An 18278-nucleotide genomic window follows, 5' to 3' on the forward strand; every position below is an offset into this window, starting at 1 on the left:
TTTTGGAGATGAATGGCATCCAGGAATTCCACACGTGAAAAGCTGGAAGATTAAAGGAAAGGAAATATGCATGTTTAGCTATTGGCACATACGGCCAATTGACATATTTGGCCAAATTTAATCCTATTCGGTTGATATATGGCTATATGCTGCTAGGGCTGGAGTCCGTACGTGAAGGAAAGGGTAGATTATTTTATTTGGAATAAAACATGTCGTCCAGGTGCAATTCAACAATGGAAGAAGCAAAGACACGCATCATGTGTGTGCATGTATGAGGCTAGCCAGATGTCACGTTCGTATACATATTCAGCAAAATAAATCACATACGTGCAGGATCGGGTATTAAAGGAATGTGGAGCAGGTATGCAAGTGCCCGGAGAATCATTAATTTAATCTTGCATGCAACATTACTTGCTAGAGGATGCACAAGTATGTATTGGGACTTTGTGGACATACCGGGAAGAAGTTCAACGAGGATAATTGGAGCAGATGGAGATCAGATACACCCACATGATGGAATTTGGCCTATTGGAAATAAGTATATAATGATTTCGTAATTTTATTGCCATCGGAGGTCTATGGAAGAGAGCTGATAATTTGACGAGTATTGAGTTAAAAACGGTAGATTTCAGGATGCATGGCCATAAAGGATATGTGCTAGCTAGATCTCCGATACAAATCGGTCTAGGAGCATTATAATTCAAACCGGTTTAATTATCATTGGCATACTTATAGCGGAGCAAGCAAGATTGCTGAATTACGGGTGGACTTTGGACTCCAGACTACAAGCAGCATGACCGGCGTTGTGATACAGGGAGAGAAAAAGAAATTGATTGGTTCATAGTTGCTAATGAGCATACACGTATACCAGGCTATTGTGGAGAAAGTTTCTAGGTTCAGCCAGACAAGGGAAAAGTAAGATGAAAAAGGAAGGAAGATCCGTGGTTTATGCTTCGGCAACATGCAGGATTCAGAAGACTGGCCAGCAAGTTATGTGGCAACGTATCCATCTAGGAGTCTCATGTGCATGCATGGATATCACGTAGTATTTTCCTATCTTGTAACCCGTCGAAGGCCAGGCACCCCTATAAATATGAAGGGTTACGGCACTTTGTAAAGGACACGATCAATTAAATACAAGTCATTTACTTTTTTCGGCTCCGACCAACCCTTAGGAGTAGGAGTAGAGTAGATCTCGGCGAGTTCTTCAGCGAGCAGGGCTGCATCGGTCTGGCCGACCTCTGACTTGTCTATAAGTACCATCATGGCTTATACTTCTATTCGTACGGCTGCATCGATCCGGTCAACCTACACTGCGACTCTAGTATAAGCTAGTTATCGACTCTTGTCTAGTTCAAGTACGGCTGCATCGATCCGATCGACTTTCACTGCTCGAACTAGATTAAGGTCAAGTTATCGGCTCTATCCAAGGGTGGCGTCCTTCAGGTAGATTCATTAAGTTACCGATATTGCTTATTGCTTTCATTATTTTTTTTGAATTATAGCAATATCACTTTGCCCGATTGGGATTTATCTAGATCAGCTTTATATCATGTTTAACCCATCGTTTATTAATCTAAACTGATCTCATCTGCACCTTAAATGATGAGTTATGTTTTATCGGCTGTTTTATGTCAATCTTGATCGTGCATAGTGTGTGGTTAAGGTATGCCAGGTCTTGAATAGATCTATTGGCTAATGAAAACCGTTACATAGCCTATTATCACGACCTGTGTGATTCTGCCTCACACCCCACTGTTAGCACTATAGAGCGAGGACCTGTATTTGGTAGATCTATTCCTGATAGGTGATGAGGACATCGCCACGCTGGACACACCGACGCCATGGTCTTCCCCAAGTTGCAATTCGTTCCCAACTCAGCTGCCACGTCGCCCTCGGATTCAGCAGACACGTCGTCACTGTTTCGGTCATAACTTTCTCATACGACATCGAAACGGGCCGTTCTTGGATGCGTTGGAAAGGGGACGACGACGCCGTCGTTTTAGATCTGGTCCCAGCTCCAGAAGGTCCGTGGATCATTCTGTGTGACCACGGCAAGGTGCTGCGTCACCTATTTGGGCCAACTTGGCCATGTATCGTGTCGGGCCTTAAGCCCAAGTTGTGGGCGCCCAACCCCTGGCCGTCCCCAACCCTAGGTCGAGTCTTAGACTATAAACACAGCCGCCGCCGCTGCTACACAATCGGGTTTTTGTTTAGAGTTTAGTTTTCCATCGAGAAACTGAATCATTCATTGTAACTGTGGTGACAAATCCTTTTACAGTGATCCAGGGCCTCCGTTCTTGATCTCCTCCACTGTGTCGATTAGTCCTTTGGAACCGAGTTCTTGAATCCTCTATTGATATTTGCGTCATTCATATTTGCAATTTCAGATTGCGTGTTTTACCTTCTTGCTTGTGCTCTTCGATTCGCTTGCAGGAAAAGCCTTCTTAGCGAGGTCAATCAAGTTGTGCTTGGTTGATAACCAACGGAGCAGTGGTGTAACGGTTGCAGGGTTCGAATCGCGTCTGATTTGAAGCCGGATCGCCAACGTCGAGATCTCCACAAATCGAACTTACCGGCTACCTCTCGGAAGATCGGGCCTGTACTCATCAATAGGGCATGACCTTAATTATGCGCTATGCCTGAATCGGCTGTTTTAGCCGATATCGAGTACTTTCACATATACAGTTCATGCCATGAGACCGTTGAAGTAAGGGTAGGTTGAAAGATATATTTGCCCCATGATCTTATTATTGTATTAGTGCCTGTATGATTCTGCCTCATGCCCCACTGATATTAGTAATAAGTTAGGGTCATCGAATCTATTGTTGTTTCTACGGCCTGTATGATTCTGCCTGATGCCCCACTGGTCATAGCGATAGATGAGATCTAATATGTTTATTAGATTTATCTCTATTAAATAGTTAAATGATGATGAGCTGTCTCCGAATCTTTTATATAAAAAGGGATTCGGTTACCTGCAGTCATTGTCTTAGCATAAACTGATTAGTGTTGACATCCTATTGCCATTGACTAATATTTGTCTAAATAACGATATTCATCCTGAATGATAACCGATTTTTCTTCCATAATTCCATGAGCTTTAACTGATTTATTCTTATGAGTATGTTGGAATCGGCTATTTAGTCGATCTCCTTCCACATTGGCTCTGAGAGCTGCATATTCGAAATTGTCTGGCAACACCTAGCATGTTCTACCTTAAACTACTGATTAGCTTTCTCTCCTTGTCAATTGCAGGGTCAAATTGACTGGCACGTCTCGAGAGGAGTATGCAGGATCGATCATCCCTGCGTTGAAGCCAGGTGGATCTCCAGCTCCATCGAGCAGACCCTTTCGGCTTGCTCATGTGCCCGGCACGAGACATATTTTCGTGTTGACACACGTTCTAGCACGTCCGGTGGGACCTGAACCCACAATCCTTTGATTAGAAGTCAGATATATCCACAATTGAACATGACAAAAACGCCAAGAGCTTGCATATAGGCATCAACATAATTGGAGATCATCTCATTGGACTTCATATTCTACCTCACCATATGTACGCCATGGCCTTTTTCTCGAAGATGCAAGTGGAAGAGCATTGTGCGGCATGGAAAGAATCTCTAGCTCTTCCCATATATGATGCAGAACTATTCGAATTCATGCATGAAAGAAAGGATCAGAGCGTACGTACATGTATGAAGTTTGGCTTTTTGGGAAGCAATTTTAGTTGTCCGATGAAATTTTGATCCAATGGATCAAGCTAATAAGCATCGGCCGATGGTCATCTAAATAAAGATACAAAAGGCGATGGACCACGCTAAAAAGCATAGGCTGAAGAGCAAATGCATCGGCTATCTGTGCTTTGGAGATTATTGCTTCTAGTTGAGAAAATGATGGCGCACAGAGACAGCCGATGTGACTAGATATACAAGAATGTTGATAGATGTCTTCAAGAAATTGACTGGTTTAGTTCAAATTGGCTATGGGGGAAGCCAACGAAGTTTTAATCGACTATGGAATAGCCGATTTCACCAACATAGGAGCCAATTTTACCATCGGCTCTCCACAAGCCGACATGTGCTTCAATATGCAAACAGGGAAAATCAGATTAATAATGATTATTCTGGCACATGGAGATCGGTTGTTTCGCATTGACTTACTGATGATCAAGAAGAAAATGAACCATGTTCGCTTACCATTCACGGATGCATGCATGACATGAATTACTGAAGACAAAGCAAGTCCAACTAGAAGATACATAGATGTGTATGGCAGTGTTTCATCATCAGCGGCGGTATTGGAAAGTGAATTGGATAGCAACCGCGACTTATGCTCTCTTGCTTCCATCGGCTCCGAGACCCGATATCCAGACCATGAAGCCGACGGAGTACGGAGCATATCGGCCGAGAACGCAAGTCAGATACTTTCTTCATGAATACGTATTAGCTTCCAAGTCATGTTGTTGTTTACTAGGAAGGTCAACGCTTTATCTTGGTACAAGACTGCTGCAACAAATTATCGACTAAATATTTTTCGAAGCATCGGCTACTGTTAATGGTCATGAAAGGCAAGGTGAAAAGTGTGTTGGCTGATACATTTGAATAATCAGATTTTTCCTAAGGCAACCTGAAGAGGGATATCAGCTTGGAGAAAATCGGCAGCAAAAGTTCACAGCAGTCATATGGACAGTCGATATTTGTACAAGTGTAATCCGAAGAGGTGCCAGACTAATATCAGTACATTGGCTATTTATAGTCTGATAATAAAATCTCATACGGATAGCGGATACAAACAGATCGAGAGCATAAAGCCGACGACATATCGGCTTTTGGTACAGCGATGGAATTTCTTCAAAAATGATCTGACAAAACTGATGAAGGTCGATAGAGCTAGATCAGGACGCGAAGTTGATTTTTTGCATGAGACGGCATGAATTATAATATTCGGATAACTTGCATACTTGACCAAGGGATTAGAGTTGGAGCCGGAATCCAAATGTGTCACGTTTGCATATACATGGTTCTGATCGGCTATATATGGAGCTAATAGTGTTGTAGTCATACTAGTACATCGGCTCTTTATGGCTCAAAAAGCCAATAGAGTCCTAGGCTAAATGGCCAGACATACAAGCTGATGAAGTCTGTAATAGATCGGTAGAAGCGTAAAGCTGATGGTTTCTGGATAGCAAAGGAAAATATGACCAAGATCTCCTGTTAATATGTCCAAACACGTTCAGATAGCTGAACCTGACTTGGGTTCGGCTAGAGGGCAATGTACTGACATGGAATTTACAAGAAGACTATTCATAATGATCAAGCATAGTTCGGTTAGGACAAGAAATAAAATCAGCACAAGGCAACTTTCTGGAGTCGGAATTGTCAGAAATTCTCTACGACATGAGTGCTATGCGATTCATAGATACATGGGGAATTTGTCTTGAGTTCATCCATCAGCTATTAAAATGTGCAAGAAGTCGATGGACACATTCTAAGTTCAAACGTTCTAGAATATTTATAGTTAATAGCCGACGACTGCTACGAAATAATTAAAGGAGGATCTAATTTTCATCGGCTAGATGCATTGAACAAAGCTTGGAGCATTATTGCCATGATAACCGAAGTTATAGGAGTCGTCTCAGGGAAAAGTTCAGGGAATGTGCGGCTTGAGGAAATGTGAAGAAAAGGGAGCCAGTCGAAATCAGGATCAAGTTGGCTTATAAAAAGATATATGTGCGTGCACATGGCTAGTAGACTGGTTGCATGTACGTGATCGGCAACTTGGTTTCATATACATGTCGATCGCTTCTCCTGAAATAGGATTGGCTGTGAACCCGGGCTCTTTGAGACTCAAGGTCTATCTGGAATATTTGGACGGGTCCATTACAAAGTCAACCGATGTCGCCCTTCAACCATTAGCGACAGTCATCAGCCGATTGTCTTTTCCTGGGATCTGATACTCCAAATTTGTCGGCACTTTCGCTAGTTGTTTACGTGAGGAAAAGCAAAAGGAAAGAATATATATAGTGGGCCACTGATAAGTCATATTTAGTGCCAAAGCATCACCAACAAGAGCTAATCAACGAACATCTGAATCAGGCAAAAAGAGAACTCAGGATGACAAGCAGCTAGCATGACGGCGATGGCTGATGCAGCCAGGGCACCCAGCAAAGTGGATCGATCAGCTTTACCATCATTACGGCCGTGCCCCATGCACGTGCAAGCCGATTAGCTGGCAATATTAATCCTATGTTTGTTGGTATTCGGCTAGCGCTGGAGAAATTTATCGATGTCCATCTGCTACTCACTCTTTGATCCAAAATTGTCCGCCTCCCCTATCAGGCAAACAAGAAGAACAGGCATCTGGCCTAAAGGCTGATGACAACTGTTTTGGGTACTTTCATATATGGCCAACAGCCGATTACATTCATTATTTCAAGATGTCATTCCCAATCAGCTAAAGCAGAAGCTCAAATCGATCGTGGTAAACCCGAAGTAAACAAAGTTGAATTTCTTCATCGGCTCTTAGTTCATCGGCTCTCGGTTTTCTTTTTCAATAAGAGGCATAGCCGGTGGATGAGCAAAGGACATGGAGGAGTCTGGGCTATGATGTAACTACATGCCAGACCTATTTTATTACGATGACCACGCACTGTTGTTCGAAAGCCTCAAAGAGATGATTCATGATGTGCTACTAGGAACTAGACCACTGCATCACTTTTGCTATCCTAAGGTGAAGAGATATTTAGAGTGGTCAAGATCAGAATTCTTTCTTGCTATGCCAGCACATGGATTGAGGAGCCAATTTCAAAACAAAGAGGAATCTCAAACGGAGGCAGAAAGGCACTCATCAGCTCAGAGTGGAGGAACGTACATGTAGATATGAGGTACATGCCCCTCTATGCTTGGCTCGTGTATTCTTTATTTCTTGCTTTTTCTATCACTTGTGAACAATTTATTATAGGGAAGCATGTCATCTAAGTAGTTGATGGATGAGATATGATATGATGAAAGGAACCTTGCTTCTTTTGCAAAGTGCTTGGGAATTTTCTTACAAAAATTCAAAATCAATAGCTTGTCTCCTCAATGATGTTGAAATTCCTACCAAGGCCATATGATTAGCCTCGTTAAAAGCCTTCCACATAGGCTGCTTACTTTGTGTTGAATTTTGTCAAGTCCTGTTGATTCTTGTTAAGGGATTTATCATGCTCCCAAGATTAAGATCACGCACATGCCTCATATATATGCTACTTCTACATTAGAAGTACGCAAAAACATGCTTGGTTTTATCAGAATAAATGCTCCAAGTTCTTAATAATATTTCTCTCAAAAGTTGTTGTAAAAAACATGGGTTATGCAAAAATATAAGAAGATAGACACAAAAGAGGTCCAAAGTAAAAAAAAGGAAAAAGAAAGATAACCCATGTTCTTGCAAAAATATTCTACAAGAGAGAAATATATTTTAGAGAGCATAGTAGAATTAGGTTAGCCATCAAATATTCCACACACATGCACATCTTGATCTAAGAGTATGACACTTCTCTCCTTGGATCCGGGATTTGACTTTATGATACGCAAGGTAAGTATGCTACATACTTTGCCCCTACCCGAACTCGACATAAGCTTTTTAGAAGTAGGAAAAATAGAGGCAAAACAATGTCTTGGTGAGGAACTATGCACATTGAGCGATCTGAGATAATCATTTGGGGAGCAAAGCTATGTCTTAATTTAAAAATCTTTCAAAAACCCAAGTTTTTTCTGAGTAGGAGAAGTGAGGATGACTGGATTCTAATCCATTCCATTCTTCAACCATCCAAGATAGCGTGATAGACACTTCAAAGTTCACATGTATAGGTGAAGCTTGGAATAAGGTAATATTGCTACCAGTGAATTCTTCAACTCCTTACCAGTGATTTGATAGCCGATTATAGTTATAAACTCGGGCGGCCAGCTCTTAATCGGCTAAAGTAGATGAACAGTCAACCCAAGTAAGTCATCAAAGCCAAGTATTGCAATCAGATGTCGCTGACTTAAGAAAGGAGATTATTGGATCAAAATAGTTCGAAGCATGAAAATTCATACTCCGAACTAGGGGGCCCTGTGTTTATACCAAAATTTGGTAAGCTTATCCGGAAAAGGAAGAGATCGGCCGATGATGTCAAAAGCAAGAAAGTCTCCTAACTAAGGGATATTTACGAGCTGGCCATAAAATATTATTTAATATATTTTGGAGATGCATGGCGTCTAGGAATTCCACACGTGAAAAGCTAGAAGATTAAAGGAAAGGAAATATGCATGTTTAGCTATTCGCACATACGGCCAATTGACATTTTTAGGCAAATTTAATCCTATTCGGTTGATATATGGCTATATGCTGCTAGGGTCGGAGTCCGTACGTGAAGGAAAAGGTAGATTATTTTATTTGGAATAAAACATGTCCAGGTGCAATTCAACAATGGAAGAAGCAAAGACACGCATCATGTGTGTGCAAGTACGAGGCCAGCCAGATGTCACGTTCGTATACGTATTCAGCAAAATAAATCACATACGTGCAGGATCGGGTATTAAAGGAATGTGGAGCAGGTATGCAAGTTCTCGGAGAATCATTAATTTAATCTTGCATGCAACTTTACTTGCTAGAGGATGCACAAGTATGTATTGGGACTTCGTGGACATACCGGGAAGAAGTTCAACGAGGATAATTGGAGCAGATGGAGATCAGATACACCCACGTGATGGAATTCGGCCTATTGGAAATAAGTATATAATGATTTGGTAATTTTATTACCATCGGAGGTCTATGGAAGGGAGCTGATAATTTGATGAGTATTGAATTAATACGGCAGATTTCAGGAAGCATGGCCATAAAGGATATGTGCTAGCTAGATCTCCGATACGAATTGGTCTAGGAGCATTATAATTCAAACCGGTTTAATTATCATTGGCATCACTACGGGATACTGTGTATTTACCGAGTGTGAGTAACACTCGGCAAATAGTGCTACACACTCGGCAAACGCTTTACCGAGTACCACACTCGGTAAAGTGGACTCGGCAAACAACGACTCGGTGAAGTTATTTTACCGAGTGTCTAATATCGGAGCACTCGGCGCAGAGATTTACCGAGTGCTACAATGACACTCGGTAAACAATTATGACTTCACGGTCGTCAGCCTCCAAACTGACCGTTAACGGCGACGTTTACCGAGTGTCACTAGCAGCACTCGGTAAATAAATTAGCATTTCGTGATTAAAACAATTCCGCAAATAAACTTCAGGAATAATGTTTACCGAGTGTTCCCACTCGGTAAAAAGTAGTCAAATATTTCCGAGTGGGGACCTGGCACTCGGTAAAAAATGGCACCGAGTGTTTACCGAGTGTTCCCACTCGGTAAAAAGTAGTCAAATATTTTCGAGTGGGGAAGCGGCATTCGGTAAAAAATGGCACCCTCGGTAAAATTCACAGAATCAGAACCAATTTGGTTCTGGTCGCTGTTTTACCGAGTGCTACACTCGGTAAAACTGACAGAATCTCTGTTTTACCGAGTGCTACACTCGGTAAAATATGTCCACAGAATTTTTTTTTTTGTTTGTTTCAGTGCATATCCAGTCACAATAAGCAACAAAATCATAGAAAATTATAATAACATGACAGATAGGCAATATATATCACATATATATCCACAAATGTCACATCCACTCACAATAACAAACATATGTCGACAAGCACCATGCAAAGTCCACAAACACCATCAACATATGTCCAAAGTCCACAAAGTTCAACCAAGTCCACAGTTCAACATACAAAACTATCAAACAAGGTCGGATGGCCTGTCACATGGTCGGAGGCCTGCGAAGAAACGGAGTCAAGTCCAGGTCTTGATCACCCTGCATATCGTTGTTCGATCCAGCTGTAGAAGGTCCCTAGAATGAGATTGCACATGTGAGTTATCTGGATCAAAGCAAATTCTAAGGTCTAAGCTATGGTAGGTCAAACTAAGGTATAAGTCGAAGGTAGCTCTATATGACACGAAAGTGAAGAGTGCATCTAAGTGACTCACAGGAGTGCCGTCGCGCGGAGGTGGAGGCACCAACGGTATCATCGGCGGCGGCGGAGGCGGTGGAGGCTGGCCCATGCTCTGAGAAAAACGGGCCATGTACTCGTACCAGTCCTTGTGCGCCTGCTGGAAGGCCTCAAGCTAGGTCTGCACTCGCGCCCTCTCCTGTGCCAACTCGGCCTGGTGCGACAGCTCAAGGGCCTGAAGCTGGCTCTGTGAGGCCTGCTGTGACTCCTGCAGGGCTTCAATCTGGGCCTACAATTATTTATCACATAGTTAGAATGCAAATAAAGAACGAGTAGAAAATGAATGGACAACGAATGCAACAGAACTAACCTGGAGTGCTACCACCTGGGGCTGTGAGCGTGGGCGTATGGCCGGACTCGAACTCGTGCTCCGGGCTCTAATCTGGGCGAGTGTCTGAGTGTTGGCCGTGTCTATGGTGTTGTTGCCCATATAGTACCGCCCGTGTGGCTTACCTGGTCCCAACCTCATGACGATGTCACCCTCGAGGTCAGCGGTGCTCGGATCAAATTCTGACCCATGGATCTCTCTCGCCATCGCCGTGTACTCGCTGAGGCGCCTGTGCACGCTCGGGTTGCTGTATGCCTCGGACGGGTCCTCCGGGTTGTAGACGAGGTCGGGGTCCTTTGCCTTGCCCTTGTGTGCCAAGGCATATGCCTTGAACGAGGCGCACTCCTGGCCGGGGTGGAACCGCGTTTGCAGGAAGAAGCACAACAATAAGATATTATGCATTCAGAAGTTAGCATAGCAACAACGAAATGAAATCCGCGTACATATCTGGCTGCATATTCCTTGAGGGTAGTGGGGCCTTGTTTGTGCGAGGAACCCTGCATCATCGCACGGCAACGTGAGCGTACGGCGTGATATTGCTCGTACTCCTCACTCAACCACTTGTCCACAATGGCCTCCCAGCAGTTGTCCATCCCCGCACACCAAGCAGGAGGCACCTGCACGTACACGAGCACATGACAAATCATAAATCAATTTCAGTGCAATTAATCGCAGACTGATGTAATCTCATGTTTACCATCAAGTATTGCTCCTTAGTCAGGGGCAGGTGCACTGCCTGCGCTCTGGTGACTCTGTGTCCTCTGCGGCCATGGTAAATTCTTCTGCACAGGAGCTTTGTCTCATAGAAGAGGTCCTGCACTCGGTGAACACAGACTCTGTTCACCACGTCATCCGCGTCCTCCCTACGTACTCCCTCCGCCAAGGTGTAGTAATCCTACAAGCAAATACAGTCAGTAATATACAATTAATGTGATGTTATTATCAGCATAGTGCGATGAACACGTACCCACAGCTCTTTCATCACCCGGTCGGCCTTGCTGTTATAACACCTGCCAGCTCGATCAGTCTGATCGCTGGCGGCGTGCCAGTGGGACCACTTCATGGCGGGCTACACAACACCATCGATCCTCACCATCCCGGGGTAGTTTGCCCTACACAGAAGACCCAGGATCCCGTTTACTCGGCGAGAGTGACTCCCTGGGATCACCATTTCCCAATCCCTCCACAAAGTTATTGAGATTGAATATTAGTTTCTGTTATAACTTAAAAACTTGTGAAGTAGTGTTAACATGCAAAAATTACTTACTTAGTTCTAGAGGGTCGAATCACTGGCCGTCTATGTATGGGTAAGTCTGGGAGGCGCGACGACCCTCACAGCCAAACCGTAGGCACCCCATTTTCCTCTGCCAGCAAGTCGGCATCCTCCTCGCGCTCAGCCCGCTCGGCCTCATCCTCCCTCCGTGCCTCCTCCACCGCCTCCGCTATCTCCTCCCTGGTCTCCTCCTCCTCCTCATCCTCCTCCGTGGCCGCTATGAACTCGTCGTCGTCGTCCTGTGGAGGAGGTGTCGGCTCTCGATGCCCTCGTCGTCGCCGTCCTCCTCCTCCACCCTGGGCTCCTCCTCCACCCTGGGCTCCACCTCCACCCTGGGCTCCACCTCCCTGGGCACGCCCTCGTCGTCGTCCTCCTCCTCCTCCCTGGGCACGCCCTCCACCCTCAGTCTGTGCACGCCCTCCTCCTCCACCCTGGCTGGACCCCTCACCACCAGCCAGTAAGGTCATAACCGACCTAATCTTCCTGATTCCACCGCCCACCATCAATCACCTGCAACAAAAGGAATAAACTATCAGTACACATATACAAAAGTAAATGTATCATACATGTATAAAAGAGATGCAAAATAAGTAAATGTATCATACATGTATAAAAGAGATGCAAAATAAGTAAATGTATCATACATGTATAAAATTGCCATAAGTACTACAGATCTTACATGTACTAGAAATAATCATCAAGATCATCGATAGGTGGGCCAAAAATCTCATCATCGCTATTGTCGACGTAATTATGATCGTCTCTCAAAGTCTCATCACTAGCGACACTGCCTGAATGGTGTTGCTCAAGTAATAACAAGTCCTTCGCGTTGTGAACCTCCTCTCCATCATTCCCGTCAACAATGACCATATCATTGTCTACTTCCATTGCGAGATCTACATCTAAGACAATCTCAAAACTCCCTTCTAATCCTTCTTCTTGAAAGAACTCTCCGTCATATGTGTTTGCATCGATGTTATAATCATCATCGTTTGGGACGGGTACTTTACCATGCGGCGATACCTTGTACACAACATCATACGCCTTAAGACGGTCTTTGGTTTGGCACGGGTATGAGAGATAATAAACTTGCGTGGCCTGTTGGGCCACAATGTACACGTCGTCTCCTAGCAAGACGGATGACTTTAGAACTTCGACTAACCCAAGCTCAGGGGTCTTTATCACTTCTTTGGGATCAAACCAATGGCATTTGAATATGACAGGACGAAGAGGTACACAACCAGGAAACTTGAGTTTGTATATTTCTTCAATTATTCCATAGTAGTCCAACCCATCTGTGCCTGGCGTGAAAACACCGGTATTTGTGGTTCTTCGATTCGGCCGACTCTGCTCATGCCGAGTTGTGTGAAAGCGATATCCATTGACATCGTACACAGAGAATGACTTGACCCTAAATTCAAATCCATTGGCAACTTGCCTCAACTCGGCACTCATAGACACGTCAGTTTTGGCCTGCTAGTTCAAGTAGGATGATTCGTTATATATTTGTCGAGTTGAGAGTTAAGTACAAACAACCAATGAAATTGAACAGTACCTCCTCCTTGAACCAACAAATAAAAGTGGGATTTCGTTCTCCCGCGCCATGTCTTAGAAGGGTTTCAACTTCCGCTTCAGTGGGTTCCCTCCGTGATGGACGATGGTAGAGGAGAACAAATTTGCTATAACGGCCGTTAACAAGAGGGTTGGATGGGTGCATGTGAAATATTGACAAGAAAAGAAACAAGTTTGTGTAAAACTTACGCAATGTACGGGCCAACCTCTTCAAGGTTCCGCAACACATACAGCTGGATAGAGCGCCACTCTTCTAGGCTCAACATCTTCAAGGTAGGTTCACTTGCACTTCCGAGTTGCCCTCGGAAAAGGCTGAGGGTCGACTGATTGTCGGCAGCATTGTAACGAGGGGGTGGATTATGCACGTTAGGAAGGTTGTCGGCATAGTATCTTGTTGTGAAGTATGGCACCTCCTCCACAATGGATGCCTCTGCACAGGAAGCTTCAATTTTGCATTTATTTTTGCATTTTGTTCTAAGAACCTTTAGGCATCGCTCAATTGGATAGCACCAACGAGCATGCACAGGGCCCCCCATTTTTGCCTCATATGGTAGGTGCAAGAGCAAATGTTGCATCGGATTGAAGAAGCCGGGGGGAAAGATCTTCTCCAACTTGCAGAGCAACACCGGGGCCATTCTTTCCATTTCTTCAATCTCGGTCCGAGATATCTCCTTAGCACATAGCTTGCAGAAGAACATGCTCAACTCTGCCATCACTCGCCAGATGTGATCAGAGAAATAGCCACGAACCATCACCGGAAGAAGGCGTTCAATCCATATGTGGTAATCATGACTCTTGAGCCCTGTGATTCGCATGGTACTTAAGTTCACACCCCTCCTCCAATTCGCTGCATACCCGTCAGGGAACATCAACGATTGGAACCATTGAAAAACTTCTTTCTTTTGGGCCCTCGTTAGGACGAAGTCGGCCTTAGGCTTCTTCCATGACTTCCCGCGTAAGGGAGGCAACATGTTTAGCTTTGGTCTATCGCACAGCGTTGCTTGATCCAATCTAGCCTTGACATTGTCCTTTGACTTTTCCCAGTCCATGATTGTGTGAAGGACCGCCTCGGCGAAATTCTTTTCAGTGTGCATTACATCAATGTTATGTGGAAGAAGGAGGTCCTTAAAGTAAGGAAGCTTCCACAAGCACGACTTGTGTGTCCTAGGCATGCTCTTTTCCGTATCCCACGAAGCCCCCCTTTTCATTGTCGACCACAAGACCATCTAACATCTCAAGAACCTGGGCACCTGTCATCATTTCTGGTGCAGAGTCTTCCACTGTGACACCTTTTCGAAAGTTCTTCTTGTCTCTCCTGAATGGGTGGTCAAGAGGGAGGAATTGTCGATGTTTGTCAAACGAAGAAAACTTGCCCCCCTTCTCCAACCGAAAGAACTCCACAACTGACTTGCATATCGGGCATGGCATCTTCGTGTGAACACACCAGCCACAAAATAACCCATAAGCCAGAAAGTCATGCATGGAATAATGGTACCAAATATGCATTCTGAAGTTTGTCTTTGTGAATCGGTCATATGTCACTACCCCTTCGTCCCATGCATGGACCAAATCGTCTATCAAAGGCTCCATGTATACACTCATATTAGCCCCCGGGTGTCCTGGAATTATAAGTGACAAGAAAATATTTTGCCATTGAAAGGCGACGCCAGGTGGGAGGTTGAGAGGGATGACGAATACGGGCCAACATGTGTATGGTGAAGAACCCATTCCATAAGGATTGAACCCATCAGTTGCCAGTGCAATGCGTACATTACGAGCCTCGTCAGCTTTGTCGGTATGCTTCCGATCGAAGCTTTTCCATGATTCACCATCGGACGGATGTATCATCTTGTCAGTGTATCGGCGACCAGTTTTGTGCCACGTCATCTGTTTTGCGGATTCCTCGCTCATGAAAAGCCGTTGGATCCTCGGTATGAAAGGAAGGTACCTCAGGATCTTTGCGCCGACTTTTGTTTGCGTCTTCCGACCATCACCAGATTCTAACTCAATGTACCTAGATGCCTTACACTTCGGACAGTACTTATCGTCAGCATGTTCTCCCCTAAATAAGATGCATCCGTTCGGACAAGCATGTATCTGCTCGTACGACATCTTGAGTGCACGAAGGACTTTATTTGACTCATACGTGTTCTTTGGCAGAACGTGATCATCCGGAAGTAGGGTGCCAACTACTGTCAATAGTTGATCGAAGGATTCTCTACTCCAGCTAAACTGGGACTTCACAGCCATTAGACGTGCAATGGCATCCAGTTTAGAAACATTGGTGCGCCCGTGAAGGGGTTGTTGTGCCGCATCCAACATGGCGTAAAACGCCTTTGCAGTTTGCTCTGGCTCCTGCTCTGCACTTCCTTCATCGAAAGCCATGTCATGGTCATTTAACATTTCTGCCACCCCGGCTTCAGAATCAAACTCCTCAATCCGTTGTCTCACGACCTCTTCTCTCGCACAATGGCGTTCACCATGCATGGTCCACCGGGTATAGTTCTCTACAAATCCATTGTTGACAAGATCTTTACTCATCTCCTCATATGTTTTCATTGCCTTGTTCTTACACTTCCTACAGGGACACCAGGCATGTCGCCGTCCGTTTGCAAATGCCTTCGTCATGAAATCATTGGCCTTCTCAATCCATTCATTTGTGTATTGACCCCTCTTCTGATAGCCCGTGTACATCCACTAACGGTCATCCATCCTAACATATAGACAATATTGCAGTTTAGAGCAATAGAGTAGTAGTGCTAGAGAAAAACCATATGAGATGATAAAGAGACATTCATGTTCTTGGTCGATTCACATAGAAGATGTTTGCTAGATTGGATGATGAGATTTTACCTAAGGTTTATAAGACGGTGTCATATGAAATGGGGAGATTTTATCACCCTCTGTAAAGAGTTGAGACGCATCAAAGGTTCAAATTTCTGCTGCTTCTACTCTTGCGCTTCAGAAGAGTTTACCTATGCATATTTTGATTATATGATGCCCATTAGAGTTTGAGATTTTTTTCTTCAGTTTTCTTTTGAGTTTGCATAGCTTTTGACATGTGTGAAACAGTGAAGAAAAATGTTCTTTCCCCTAGCAATACTTCCCTATCTTAACAAATGAAATATTGTAAAGTTCTAGCAGCTTAATTTTTTTTTTTGGAATGCAACCGGCAGCAGCTTAATTTTCTGGCTTATAGTGTTCTTGAATTATGTGCTCTTAGTGACCAGTTCCTTTTACAGAACTTGGGACCTCATGTTGGTAACTTAGCAAAAAGAAAATTCAGGTTATGGTTTGGGTGACATTTTAACTAATGCTTAATTAGTATATAAATATAAATGTCACTTTATTGTAGAAATACAAGGCACACATTTTCTTTTATTCTTTGGCAAACTTTATGGTTTAGTTATATAATGTTTACTATTGTTCTCAATGATGTCAGTAGGTAACGTGGTTTCCTTGTCAAGCACCTGCACATGCACAGATGATTTGATTAGGCATGACCCAATCACCTGAAATCTAAGATGACCTATGACCATGACATTTCAATGTACGGTTATGACTTCAGCAGCACGGTTACAGTGCCACAGCCACAGCCCACAGGTCTATCTTGATTTTCTAGAGCTCCAATCTTCAGAGTGCAGCTTGAGGCCAGTACATTTAGCACAGTCCAACAGTAACCCAGACTAGTATATGAAGTAAAAAATGGAAAATTCAGTCACCAAATCATTTTCTTTGAGAAATAAAATCATGGGTCCAAGGAAAAAGGGAGATATCATGGAAGCTAGTTATCTGTTTTAGTCTGTAAAAGTATGATAAGTGTTATCAGTCGGATTGCATGCTTGCTTATCTTTGTCAAATATGTTCCTCCTGGAACCTGAAACAACTGAGCATTTATTTGGCTCTCCTGCAATCTGGTGATAATTTTATAGTATTTTCTGTCTTGCACTTGCACAGTGTAAACTAAAATACATGCTTGAATGTTTCATCTAACTCCTAGTCCTATTTCTCGCCAGTTGCCTGCCTGAAAGGAGAGCAGGAAGTCCGCAGGCCATGGTGGGCGCCATCATGCCTTTCTGTTGTGTTCGTGCGGGTGGCCAAGCGGAACCGACAGTCCCGCGTTGTATCCCTGAAGCTGGAAGTTTAGCAGGCTTGCCCTCAGCCACGGAACTTGCAGTCCCGTGTTGTCTCCCTGATGCTGGAAGCTTAGCAGGCTTGCCGTCAGCCACCTCGCCTTGCCTTGGCCTGCTGCCACCATCCCCGTCCTTCCAGGGACGTAGGCCTTACTAAGGCACCTCTCTCTCTCTCTGTGTACCATATAGCAAGCAATAGGTCTCAATGTTCTTTCGTTTCTCTTCTTATGTTCCACTGCTGTGATGACTACTGATGAGATCAAGCAACTTGTAACCAAATTCACACATCGACCAAACTGGTGACTAATCTTAGAGTAACTAATTGACAAGTTCTGATGGAACTAATAATAATAAGCCCTTTGATGTGATGAAGCTGTGCTGTCTAGTTTTGTAATGCCAAGTGGATGCATGGGAGTAGTGGTGTGTTACCTAATTCAGTCAGCAGATGAGCAGGTCCGGAGCTTGGAGGGGAGGAGGCGGCCGCGGCGGCGGCAGTCCTGCGGTGGCGGCGGGTGACCGCCCTCCCCCGGTGGCGGCGGTGGTGGAGGGGAGAGAGTGCTCGCCGTCGCCGTTGCTGCTGGGGCCCACCCCACCCCACCTCGCGGGAACGGGAGCGAAGGAGGGAGCACGGGGCGGCATCGGCGGAGGGGATCGTCGTCCGGTGCGCCGGTGCCGCTGTCTCTCTCTCCGTCTCTCTGGTGGCGGCAGCTGTGGGGGACCGCCCGGTGGCGGCGGTGGTGGAGGGGTGGAGGCCAGCGGCCACGGCGGTGGGGAGGCGTGTGTGGTGTGTGTGTGTGCGTCTGTGCACGATTTGAGGGAGAAATGGCTGTGTTGAATGCTTCTGTTTACCGAGTGCCTAGATGTACGGCACTCGGTAAACTCAAGTACC

Source organism: Miscanthus floridulus, chromosome 13 (genome assembly GCF_019320115.1).
Source record: "Miscanthus floridulus cultivar M001 chromosome 13, ASM1932011v1, whole genome shotgun sequence".
NCBI lineage: Eukaryota > Viridiplantae > Streptophyta > Magnoliopsida > Poales > Poaceae > Miscanthus > Miscanthus floridulus.